Source organism: Nycticebus coucang, chromosome 21 (genome assembly GCF_027406575.1).
Source record: "Nycticebus coucang isolate mNycCou1 chromosome 21, mNycCou1.pri, whole genome shotgun sequence".
Classification (NCBI taxonomy): Eukaryota; Metazoa; Chordata; class Mammalia; order Primates; family Lorisidae; genus Nycticebus; species Nycticebus coucang.
The window spans coordinates 7,965,947-7,979,652 of record NC_069800.1 but is presented as its reverse complement, the minus strand read 5'-3'; the positions used below and the strand labels follow the sequence as shown (position 1 = coordinate 7,979,652).

Sequence of the window (13,706 nt, the reverse complement as noted above, 5' to 3'; positions counted from 1 at the left end):
TGAAATATTCTTTGTGAAAATTGCATAGAAGATGAAAGAAACCATTAATTAATATAATTACTGCTTTGTATAAATTCAAATTTGCAGTGGTGATGTTTAGAAGATATTGGGACATGAGTACAGGCTTTCCCCTAAAGTATGTACTTGTATTGATTTTTAAAAACAATATCAACACTATCTACAGAAGAATACTTTCCTTAAAATAAAAGGAATTACTAGCTTTTTAGCAAGTACTACAGTCTAATTTTAATCAGAATCAACATTACCCAGCATACAAGTATGAGAAGATAAAAAAATGAAAACTGCAATACTTGTATACAATTTTGTTGATGCCAAGTCACGATAAAGATTATTCTAAACTTGCTTAATATTCTCAAATGTATAATGGCTCAAATTAATTATGTCATGTTACAGTGGATACATCATGCTTAAACAATACATAGGTTAATGTAGTATACATTTTTGTTTTAATAAAAGAATGTTACTCTTTTGTTAATAAAATCGTGCACTTGGATATGTTGAAATAAACTCCCACATCCAGGAATGCTGTTTTCAACTCTGCGTCCCAGCCGACCGTGGCCTGTGTGCACCCAGGCTGCAGCTGCTGCTAATATCCTGCATTCACTTTATCCCTGCAAAGAATTCCTGTTGGAAAGCATCAAGAGTGAAGATATCATAGGAATAATCTAACCTTGAATTGCTTCTGCTTTATACAAAGTACAAATCATTTACTAAGCCTTCATATTTTAACTACTAGTAAAAAATATTTTAACTATCAGAGCAGAGCTGACCAATAATGCTGACACGTGTGAAACTGCTGCTCCAAAGAGGGCCACCACTACCTGCACCTCAGGCCATGCCTGATGAACACCACTCTTCCTAAATAGATCCCCCCACATGCCAAAGAGCCCCCAGAAGAGAAGAGGGCTAGAAGATGTGAGGTATGAGGTACTGTGTAACTTACCAAGTACTGGCCTCTCTAACAGTATCTAAACAACACAGAAGCACCACTTGCGGGGCCTGAGACCTGTGATGAGAAGGGACTACACTCCAATCACTATCACATTCTCCCAGGGACCAACCTGGAACCACAGCCTGTGCTCCATAGATTCCTACAACTACCTTTAATGTACAGTGAAAGCCCACCCCAAAATTATTTTGTATGTTGCTTTGCTTAGACGGTGGTTGTGAATGTAGTTTTTTTTTTTTCTTTTGAGACAGTCTCACTCTGTGCCCTGGATAGAGTGCTGTGGCATTGTAGCTCACAGCAACCTCAACATCTTGGGCTCAGGAGATCCTCTTGTCTCAGCCTCCCAAGTAGCTGGGACTACAGGTGCCTGCCACAACTCCCGCCTAGTTTTTCTGTTTTTAGTAGAAAAACTTGTGTGCTCAGGCTGGTCTCAAACTCCTGAGCTCAGGTGATCCACCCACCTCAGCCTCCCAGAGTGCTGGGACTACCCGTGTGAGCTACTGCGCTGGGCTCCCCAGCTCACAAATTTTGTTTGTTAAATGCATCTTTCTCACTTTGGCATAGAATGGCCTGGGCTGGACTTTATTTTTATGACCAGAGGTCCCATAAAAAACTAAAGCAGATCAATAGCAGACTGACCCGTTTATTTATTTCTAAGACTTCTGGTTTTAGACCATTATCCAGTGATTTGCAGGGACCATCACATCAGCTTGGGCTGTAAACCCTGGATAACACACAATTTCCACAAAGGAACATGTCCTGAGCTCTGTGCTAGACATTTGCACTGTAGAGGCGAGGAATTTACGTGATCCTTGCTTTTAAGGAGTCAAGTGTGAGGACAGTCAGCTGGACATCTGCTGTCTTTATTTCAAAATTATTTGGAAATAAGGTTGTAGGAGATCCAGGGAGGAGGGGATGTGGCTTAGGCCACAGAGTGACCCAGTTTTCTGCAGCCCTTGGCACTAGGCTGTTAGGGGAGGGAGGTGGAGGAGGCCAGTGGGGGTGGGACAAGGGAGGCTAGGGAAAAACAATCTTCTGAACTTGGAGTCTGAAGAAGCCAGCTTAGCTGTGTTTACCTAACATCAGTCAACTGGAAGCCAGGTGAAAATGAGAGCTCTCGCTTGGTGATGGTGCTCTGAGGACTCAAGGCCTCCAGGAATGGTAAGTAACACTTAAAAAAGCCACCATTGTAACTTCTATTTCTTTATTTTTAAGGACAAAATAGAAGATCAAAATGGGAAATCTGCTGTTTTGGCTGGCTTTTTTTCACCCCTGGGTGGGCACTCCCTGATGGGTCTGACACAGAAGAGGATCTCAAGTGGCATTTGAGTAAAGTGCCCCGGATCGTCAGTGACCAGACCGTCCAGCTGCCCAGCCCCACCTTCCAGGCGTACGCGTGGGCAGCGGTGTCCAGAGCGTGTGGCCTCACAAGCCAGCAGGAGCTCGGGGCTCACAGCCTCTCGGAGCTGGAGGATCACCTGTCCTACGAGACAGTCTTCAAGAACGGCACCCGGACCTTGACCAGGGTGAAGGTCGAGGGCCTGGCCCGGGAAGGGGCTCGGAATGCCAGCAGGGGGCGCGCGCCGGCCCGGAGGCGGTGCAGGTGTTCGGGAATGACAGCAGGTTCAGCATCGTGGACTGAAGGTTCTCGACCAGCTTCCCGTTCGGCAGCGCCATGAAGCTGTCAACGGGCTGCAGCGACATCCTGGTGTCCCCACAGCACGTGCTGACCGCGGCCCACTGCATGCACGACGGGCAGGAAGGACTACGTCCGCGGGTGCCCGAGGCTCAGGATCGGGGTGCTCAGGGCGAGGGCCCGGGGCGCCGGTAGGAGGCGGCGGGGTCCCCGGAGGAGCGGGAGCGAGGCCGGGGACGACCGCCCGGGGGCGCCGCGGGCCGCGGGCCGGGGAGGGCGCAGGCGCGGGGCGCAGGCCCCGGGCGACGCCTTCCAGCGGACGCGGGTGGCGAGCACGCAGGTGCTGCGAGGCTGGGCGCAGGCGGGCGGCGCGGCCCCGGGACTGGACTTCGACTACGCGCTGCTGGGGCTGCGGCCGGCGGCACATGTTGCTGGGCGTGAGCCTGGTCGCGCCCGGCTGTCCAGCGGCATGATCCACTTCTCGGGCTTCGACAGCGACAGGGACGGCCAGCTCGTCTACCGCTTCTGCAGCGTGTCCGACGCGGCTGGCGACTTCCTCTACCAGCACTGCGACACCGAGGCGGGCTCAGCGGGCACCGGAGTCTTCCTGCGCCTGCGGGACCCGGACGGCAAGACCTGGCGGTGCGAAGTCATCGCGGTGTACTCGGGGGAGCCCCCAGCAGGTGCGCGTGCACGGCGTCGCCCGGGACTACAACGTGGAGGTGCGCGTCACGCCGCTCAAGTTCGCGCAGATCTGCCGCTGGGTGGGTGTCGACGCCGCGCGCTGTGCCTACGGCTGACCACGGGCAGTGCGGGGACGGCGGATCTGGGGATGACCGCAACGCGGCGGCTTCCCGGGACGAGCCTCCACCTGCCACCCCGAACCCTGCCCATAGCATTCAACGTTTTTACAAATGCATTGTTTCCAAAATTAGAAGATTTTCATATCTTTAAAAATGTGTAGGTGCCGATATTGAAAGCAGGTGGTACTTTGGTGCCGAGGATGTGCTCTTTCTGGGTGTCAGGAATGGGGAAAGTTTCGTTTACTTATGCTTTCTTAAACATTAGACACTTTAAAACTTTCACCCGGTGCTAGAAATGGATGTATTCTCAGGGCCCCACTCTACAAGAATCTAGCGGGTGCCAGTCGCATTAAATGTGAAGGTGCACGAGCAGAGACAGGTGTTGACACAGTCAGGGTCAGCCCTGGACGCCTACTCCGAGACGGTGCCGGTGGCCTCGTGCCCCATAGTATGTCTTCGGGGTCTGAGAAATCTAGTGGGTTTTATTTTTTTTTTAAATTTTCAAAAATAAAAAAGCAGAAGAAATAGCAAGCTTTATAAACAAAACCATTAACTATTTTACTGCCTTGAGGAAAAGCAATATGCAGTGTGTATTATTTTAAAATAGGTAAAATACTTTGTTCTATGAAATGAACCTAGTTTAGAAATAGAGAAGCTGGGACATTTGGGGATCTCAAATGTCTTTTTTACTTAAATGCGGATTTCTCATGTATGCATAGGAAATGATCCTATATTCAAAACATCGTTTTGTGGTATACTTTCTATTAGGTGCGAGGTGCTGTATTTTTTGGACAAGGAATTCTATAATCTATAACTTTTTCTGCTTGAGAAAGTTCACCTTTCTTCACTAGGGCCATAGGCATGTTATTTTGGGGACTTCTCCAATTAGTAGTTTTAGATATATTCTTTCCTAAAAATGAATATAGATTACAAATATGAGTTTTTTTTTTTTTTCCATGTTCCCCCATTCACAATACAGACCAGGCATGGGGTCTGGGCTGGGGTGTACATAGGGTAGGTTTATTCTGCCTCCTCTTTCTATACAGTCAGTGTAAGAACACAGCCTGTGGTAAGCACCAGGAGGTCCAAATATGAGTTTTTAAAGAAGATTCTGGTTATTTTCCTGGGTGACTCTGGCCACGCAGCATGAGCCGTGTTTGCCCTGGGAGAAAACACGGACAGGCACCAGTGTGGACATTCAGGTGCCGATGACTGTAAGGGGGGCAGTTTGGGGCGTTGTGTTTGAAGAGTTCCAGTGATCCATCAATCAAGGCACCCTAAAATTCGGAACTGCAGGATGATTTCTGGTGTGCTCTTTCTGGAAGTTTCTTGGGCCACAGTCTCTTTTCCCATGATACACTCAAGTCCCTGATTCTACTAGGATTCAAATTTATTTTACTTATTACTATTTTTTAATAGTGGGGAGCTATATTCTTGACTAGCATGCAAAGGGGTATTTGAGTATATTATGATAAATGATTTTATAAGTGGCGTCCAAAATAGCTGAACTTCAAAGCAAATGTTCATTTTTAAATAATGTGAACCTGTTAAAAATCATTTAATAAAGAGATCGTATTGTCACATTTCAATCCCTATCTTACTAATAGTCAAACTTGTATTTATGTTACTGACATCCTGTACATATATTCATACACTGATGAGTGTGTGTGCTCTCAGGCGTGGCACAGGGAAGAGGAATGCTTTGAAAACAGAAAGTTGCCTGTGGCCAGTGTCTTTTTTTTTGGCTGGGGCTGGGTTTGAACCCGCCACCTCCAGTGTTTTCAACCTTTCTTATCTCACAGCTAGAACACATCTGATCTCACACTAGAACCTCTAGTTAAACTTCCATGGCACACGGAAATTATGTTGATCCTCCTGCCCCCCCAAAAGAGTAAAAAATATATACTTACTATGCTTTGAACTTGTTTCAAAAATAATTTAACTGATGATCTTTAAAAATTTTGTGGCACATCTTGAGATCCTCTCGCCAGTTGAAAATCTCTGCTCTTAGATTTTGCTCAGCCCAGTTCCTGCTCGTTTTTCTTATTCCTCTCTATAGGCTACACTTACTTTCATCAGTAATTTGTAAGACACCACACCATTAACATTTCACTGATCTAGAATTTCCTTTTCTGATAATTTCAAGTCTCTAAAATATAACAAAAATGTTGAGTAAAAAATTGTGTCTTCTGAATAACCAAAATAGGCACCACAAAATTATTTTTACTCTGAAAATAGTCTTAACAAGTGTAGTTATCTGCTCTCTCAAAGTAAAATTAGAGGCTGCTGCTGAGACAAGTCCAGGGCAGTCCCAGTGCAGGGGGGTGGGCATAGACAGAGGACTGAGCTGCTGACCAGAGGACACGCGTACCGGGAAATAAATAAGCCCTGTAGGGAAGAGCAGCTCATGTGCTCTCATTGGTGTGTGGGAGCTGAACAGGAAAAACAGCTGATCTCCTGGAGTCAGAGGGTGGAGGGATGGTTCCCAGAGGGTGGGAAGGGAAGTGGGGAGGGGATGAAGAGGGGGTGGTTAATGGTGTAAAATATAGTTATAAAATATATATAATGATACATAACTATATTAATAGCTAATATACTTAGAAGGAACAATATTTGATAGCACAACCAAGTGACTATAATCAACAAGTAAGAGCATAGTATAAAATTACTAGAAGAGCAGAATTTGAATGTTCCTCACACAAAGACATGATTAATGCTGGAGGTGATGGATACCCAATTACCCTGATTTGATTAATTCACTTTGTATATCTGTATCAAAATATTACATGTGACCTTTAAAGATAAACAACTATTATGTACCCATAATAATTAAAAATAAAACATTAAGGAAAATGGAATCATACAATATGAAAAAAATACAGGTATACAAGAACTACAGAATTACATTACTAGTAGTTTGGAGCTTCTGAGTTTGAGCAAGTCCTCTATAAACTATACCAGCCTGTGAGGGCATACCAATCTATGCTATGTTTATATGATGACTGGATAAGCAACACAAAATTATGCTCAGTAAGAGTTCTGGAAGGCGTTATAGGAACATTTTTGACAAAAAAGCTAACCATTTTTTTTTTAAATAGCCTTGTTTAAAATAAGAGAAACAGTGGTGAACAGAATTAACTTCGTTTGCACTCAAATGAAATTCTACGCCCAAAAGTTAAGAAAAAAATCCTTCCTAAATATTTTACTAAGCCCGTCAAATTCTTTTTTTTTTTTTTTGTAGAGACAGAGTCTCACTGTACCGCCCTCGGGTAGAGTGCCACACGGCTCGCAGCAACCTCCAGCTCTTGGGCTTAAGCGATTCTCTTGCCTCAGCCTCCCGAGTAACTGGGACTACAGGCGCCCACCACAACGCCCGGCTATTTTTTTTGTTGCAGTTTGGCCGGGGCTGGGTTTGAACCCGCCACCCTTGGCATATGGGGCCGGCGCCCTACTCACTGAGCCACAGGCGCCGCCCACCCGTCAAATTCTTAACAGTTAAAATATATTTGAGTATTTTGAAGGCTGACGTGTTATTGAAAGTTCAGACAGCTGTGTTCAATTTTTGCACATACAGACACAGCAAATCTGGTCTAATAAGAAAAAATGAATAAAATACCTTTAATTGTGTAGCCACAGCAGACTGCCCTGTGCAGAGCAAGTGTTGGAAGGCAGCCGTCACTGTCATTATTAATGGTACTGTAAGACTGTAAAGATGACCCAATAGTTGCATGTAATAAACAAGTTGCATTCTGTTTTGTCTTAAATTTGTGAAATAAAGGCTCAACTTTCCTAAAAGCAGAGCTCAGGTGTCCCTGAAGACCTGAATGAGTGCTGCTGGGCACACCGGAGGGCTGGTGTGATGCACAGCCTTTTTCTGAAAGGACTACCCCCTCCTGCCCACCCTCCCCTTACTCTCAAAGTCCCAGCTTCCTGGGCTTTGTGGTGTGGGTACAACACAGTAGTTCTCTAAGAACTGTCCATGAGAAGCAATTTGGGGATCTCCTGAGAAATCTAATTTGCAGAATACTAAGAGTCTCTGGAAAGCAAGGCGGAGAAGCCTCTCTCTGATGAAGGGGCTTTCCCTCACCAACCCTTCACCCCCCCCCATTAAGTGACCAGAGTCAAGAGTTTGCAATTTTTGCTTTCCTTAGAATGTAAACCACTGCCATGACCAGACTCTAGATCACAAAACCATGTAAATATCAAGGTAGAAGAGAAGAAAACATATACTAGTATGCACCAGAGAAGATAGAAGGCCATATATTTTTCCACTTTAAACTTACCATAAATGGATAATTATTTAAAAGAATCTACAAAAGATTGTAGTTAACAATCTTATGACTTTTTTTTTTTTGAGACAGAGTCTCAAGCTGTCATCCTGGGTAGAGTGCTGTGACATCACCGCTCACAGCAACCTCCAACTCTGGGGCTTAAGAGATTATCTTGCCTCAGTCTCCCAAGTAGCTGGGACTGCAGGTGCCCACCACAACACCCAGCTATTTTTTGTTGCAGTTGTCATTGTTGTTTAGCTGGCCTGGGCCAGATTTGAACGCACCAGACTTGGTGCATGTAGCTGGCGCTGTAACCACTGTGCCATGGGCGCCAAGCCGAGGTCAAAGTTATTTTTATAATAACGTGGTGAGGTTAAACCATTTTCATGATAATTCTGAGAAGGCCATTTTCTCACACGTGCGCTCACTGTGGAATTTTCTAGCACCTACCTGACATGGCCTGTTGTTAAGTCTGAATGCAGAAGCCAATTTCTGTTAAGTCCAATGCTAAAGAGATATTTAAAAAGTGGCAAAACAATACCACTCTCCTAAATTATTTCTTTTGAAATTGTAATTTTTCATGAAAATATTTTATTTAATATATAATGGTGTTAATATTTCTACTTTTAAATAAACAGGTTCCTCAAGTTTTAATTTCTAACCCAGTAAATACTGAGGTGTACCAACAGAAACATAAATGTTTAGGGTCCTCAAGAGATCTTAAGAGGTAAAAGAGATCTTGAGACCAAACAGCTTGAAAATGTCTGCTTTGCAAATAAATTACAGAACAGCAGCGTTGAACATGTATGTCACACGTGGCGATCAGTTCAGAAAGTTAGAGAGTAGCTAAGATGGGTGCTTCTCCCTAAACCGCTCACACCTGTTCCTGGTACCCATCTCCATTCACAGGGGAGATCTAAGTAACAACAGAGGCAGAAATGGGACCCGCTGCTCTCGAGGTATGAGAAACAGAAATTTCTTTAAAGCCCAAGAAGATTAACAACAAACTACTACAAAATGTTGCCTAAAAAATACAAGCCAGTGTGACCCTTGTGGTAACATCAACACCCATTTTGACTTTCAACAAGGCTTCTGCACAAAACCCAGGTAAGCCCCGCTGTGAGGCCAGACCTTTCCCTCCAGCAGAGATGTGGGGTGAGCAACTACAGGTGCACGTTAAGGAGCGGAAAGAGGCCTTTGCACAATTTATCTTTCTACTAATCCAGTTCTCATTTCTCTTTTCATATCCTCTTCTCCTCTTCTGAATCTGATGATTCCTCCTCTAAATCTTTAGTCTTTGTTCCTTTTTAAAAGTGCAATAAGTAGCATAGAGAAAAGTAGACAGTTTGATGCTGAGAAAACCACCCTTGCAATCATGACATATATAAAAAGATGTAAATCTTCAAGACGTTTTTTTCTTTTTTTTGAGACAGAATTGTACTTCGTTGCCCTCCGTAGCGTGCCGTGGCATCACAGCTCACAGCAACCTCAGACTCTTGGGCTCAAGCAATTCTCTTGCCTCAGCCTCCTGAGTATCTGGGACTACAGGCACCTGCCACAACACCTGGCTATTTTTAGAGACAGGGTATGGCTCTTGCTCAGGCTGGTCTGGAACTCCTGAGCTCAAGCAAACCACCCACCTGAGCCCCCCAGAGTGCTGGGATTACAGGTGTGAGCCACCGCCCCTGCCCACAATGGGGTTTTAATTGGTGTGAGTTCTTCCATTACAATGAGCTGAAAAAGAGGTATTTGTAATAATATTAAAGCCCAGATAAAACAGAACCACTCCAGGATCCCATCCAGCAATCCTGCTCCTGGATATATAGCAAAAGGATTTGAAATCCTTGTGTTGAACAGATACCTGCGCCTATGTGCTGCGGCACTCACTGGACCCAACAGACCAGGTGTGGACTCACCTCAGGGACTGTCAGGGAATGAAGGGCTAAGGGCCACCTGGAGTGCACATACTCGGCCTGGAAGGGGTTCTTTCATGACCACACGGGTGAACCCAGAAGGCCATACGACAGGCACAGAAGGACAAACACTGCTGAGTACAGGAGATCTAAAATCGTCAAGTTCACAGAAGTAGAGGGTCGACTGTGGTTGCAGGGGCTGGGCGGGGTCAGGACAGGGAGACGGGGACCGACAGGTGCAACGTTTCAGCTGGATGGGAGGAAAGTCCTGAGATCTACCGGGAAGTACAGTTACTCACAGTGTATCGCAAATTTCAAAGTTGCTACGAGTAAATTTTTTTTGCTTTTAATTAATTTTTAAAATCAACAAAATGTATGACATATAGTGTGGTATTTTGAAATATACATACACTATGAAATGGCTAAATTGAGCCAATTAATGTATTACTTCACATACTTGCCAAAGGAGAGGAAGTTTCAAATGTTCTCATTGTAAGAAACGGCCAGTCCGTGAGGTAGTATAATAGCCTGATTTAACTACTGTCCCACGTTGTAGACATATATCATCACATCCCATTGTGCCCCACAAACATAAACAGTTATAATTTATAAATTAGAAGTAAAAAACAAAGAGACTCTCATAACATCTGACAATAAACGCACTGTGTGAGTTATACTCTAGTGAGGAGGATGGGAGCCCAGCCGCACCCAGGACAGGGAAGAGCACACCAAGGACTAAGTGCTGTGCTCATTCAGGGACATCTGCTCACAAGGCACCTGCAGGGTGGGCTGGCTGCTGATTATGATATGATATGGTCAGTGCTGAAGACCCATGAAGGCTGTGCTCCAAGAGGGAGTGGGAGACAAGACGTGCCTGCAGGGGTAGGGTTGGTACTTTCATGCAGAGGGCCCCGTGTGGGCCAGCACAGTGCCAGGCACCCCTGCCATGGGCAGTTGGTGTGGTTACACACTGGACAGTGTTGGCACAGCCCACTATCTGATTTAAAAATGATGATCTGGCAGCTTCGCCTATTAAGAATTGAATGGGCTGTTCAATGCAGGAAAAAAAGCTTATAAAAATGGTACAACAGGGCGGCACCTGTGGCTCAGTCTGTAAGGCGCGGCCCCATATACCAAGTGTGGCGGGTTCAAACCTGGCCCCCGCTGAACTGCAACCAAAAAATAGCTGGGCGTTGTGGCGGGCGCCTGTAGTCCCAGCTACTCGGGAGGCTGAGGCAAGAGAATCGCTTAAGTCCAGGAGTTGGAGGTTGCTGTGAGCTGTGTTATGCCACGGCACTCTACCAAGGGCCATAAAGTGAGACTCTGTCTCTTCCAAAAAAAAATAAAAAAATAGTACAACAATGGGCTTGGTGCCTGTGGCTCAAGCAGCTAAGGCGCCAGCCACATACACTTGAACTGGCGGGTTCAAATCCAGCCTGGGCCTGCCAAACAACAATGATGGCTGCAACCAAAAAATAGCCAGGTGTTGTGCCTGTAATCCTAGTTACTTGGAAGGCAGAGGCAGGAGAATCGCTTGAGCCCAGGAGTTGGAGGTTGGTGTGAGCTGTGATGCCACAGCACTCTACCCAGAGAGACAGCTTGAGGCTCTGTCTCAAAAAAAAATAAATAAATAAATAAAATAAATAAAAAAATAGTGCAACAGTAAACTCAAAATTACTTACAATCCAAAATACAATATTCATATTACAATATGCCTGTAAAGTAATGTATTATCAAAATGTAACCTATAAAATTCATATATTCAGATACTAGCTTCTGAAAGTTCTTAGGATACAATTGCTGGGTAACAAAGACAGTTTTAAAATAAAAGTAGGACTGTGTTGCATGGGAGAAATACTTGCATTTGAGATGGGACTGGCCTTTAAGATGTCATGATCTAGTTGCCAGGGTAAACTCACTGAATTTTATTAAAGGAGGTTAATCTAGGTCAGCGCCTGTGGCTCAAAGGGATAGCCACACACCCCTGGCCCCATAGCTGGGGGCCCATAGCCCTACATAGCGCTGGCCCCATATGCTGGAGGTGGTGGGTTCAAACCCAGCCCTGGCCAAAAACTGAAAAAAAGGTTAATCTAGATTTTGGATGAGAGTATTTGTGTGAAAGTGTGTGAGAAAATTATAACCTAAGGTCATATTATTCTTTAACTTCCAGGGAGACTTCTCATAAAAATAATTACAAGACTTTAACTACATATTTTAAAAGAATTTTACCCCCAATACATATTTTGAAATATGAAATTTCAAGTATTTGGCAGCAGTCATGGAGTCCTGTGTTTAACAAAAACTCATTACAAGTGCTCTTTTAACTCCTTTTTAGTTTTTTTTGTAAAATAATCAAAAGTGTATCAGCATGGGCCACATATTTTAAAATGTTTAGTCTTTTGTGGGCGGTGTGTGTGGCATTTGAAGCAGACCTGTTCCCTAAGAAGCAATCACGGAGAGAAAGGTTGTGTTGTGTTTTCTTTGTTCTAGGAGTTTATTGCATCTCAGAGGGCACACATGCACTGACTGGTCAACCAAACACAAAGAAAAGCCATTTCCAAATTGGTTTTAGGTAAGTTTCCCCCATTAAAGTGTATGTTATTCCCACAGTAAACTCAGATAGAATCACTTTTAAATGGTACCAAACATCTATTAAATAATTTGAAAAATAGGTAAACACCTTTCCAACCCAATATGCTTTTACGAAGAGCTGCCACGCTACTGGCAACACTGATCCACAGTGACCTCGTTTATGCATCAAAATCGTAAGCCAAGCCATCAGCACGGACAGTGTGACAACAAATTAAAAATGAAAGAATACAATATGCACAGCAAGGAAGACAGCTCTCTGAAGCAGTTCAAATCCTAATCACAATGGCACAACAAAAACTGCTCTGAGCTCCGTGGAGGGATGAAGAAGGCTAGTTTACAGAACTCACAAGGAAGTGCTGAATGAGCAGATGCAAATGGAACCCACAACAAAGGGAGAATATTTGCAGTGGGCTTTAAGTTGCTGATACCCCTTGGGGTGCCTTCATCACCATGTGAACAGCACATCTCCATCTGCATTCTTGTGCACACGATAGAAACAGACCCTTCATTTTTCAGTGCATTTCACCAAGAATGAATAAACAGGTCAATTTAGATGTAAAATCTGTCAAATATCATTAAAATATATATTTTAATATAGCAGAGATACATAGGGAATTCGCCCCATACCATTTTTCATTCTTAATAAGGTAGCTTCAAGGAGAAGTATTTATCATGGGCTTAACCTTTATATTTTTTAAAAATAAAATTTCTTAACATATACAGTGCCACAAAAATAAACATTTCTCACAATGGTTGAAGTTCCTGTGATTGAAAAAATGTAGTCCACACAGAACAAGGTTTTTGTGTATTGAAGAGTGTTTTCCTTACTATTCGAGATTATCACACTACGTTTGTAACAGAGATACAGAAGAAAAGAGAATTTATGGGGAGAGTTTAGGGTTTGTCCAAAAGTTGTATAGACATTGAAACCTTCAAAAACACAGACATCTTCCTGAGTGGCCCACCATGACAGCTACATCATCCTTCCATGGGCAAGGTTCAGAAAAGCACTAATAGCATCAGAAACACCCATTCATTGTTACATCATCCGACACACAATAACCGGAATACACTACAGTGTGAGAGTAGGGATAACAGCGACGGTGGTGCACATTCCTGATGGCCATGGCCACGGCCATAGCCACGGCGGTGCCACACCTTTCAGAAGAGAAGTTATGAGTAAGCATTGGGTTTGGTACTGGTGGTTCACTTGGAACTCTGAGCATCAGTTTCATTTGAAGTCTCCAAACTCATGTGGTTTCTTTTATTCCTATTGAGTCACAAAAATTGCAGCTGTAAAGAAAAAAGCACTTGAATTAGAAAAAAAAGACTATTCCATACTCCTCAAACACTTTACCTCCCTTGCAGTCAACCCTAACAGTTGGTACAACTTGTACACAAAAGTTTCCTGTATTAAATTCACAATGATATGCTTTTCGCAATTCTTTAAAATGAGCTTAAGCTTTCAGCCAGAAAATTAAAAAACAAACAAACGAAAAAACCCAAAACTTTCAATGTATG

The 13,706-nt window shown here is 44.0% G+C and overlaps 1 non-coding gene across 1 annotated transcript; it reads right to left on the bottom strand.

Annotated features, from left to right (window-relative positions):
- Positions 1-4,363: 4,363 nt before the first annotated feature.
- On the bottom strand, positions 4,364-4,495 carry LOC128574384 (small nucleolar RNA SNORA51). Its single transcript, XR_008376752.1, has one exon. It is a non-coding gene; the product is annotated as a small nucleolar RNA SNORA51 (small nucleolar RNA).
- Positions 4,496-13,706: the final 9,211 nt, after the last annotated feature.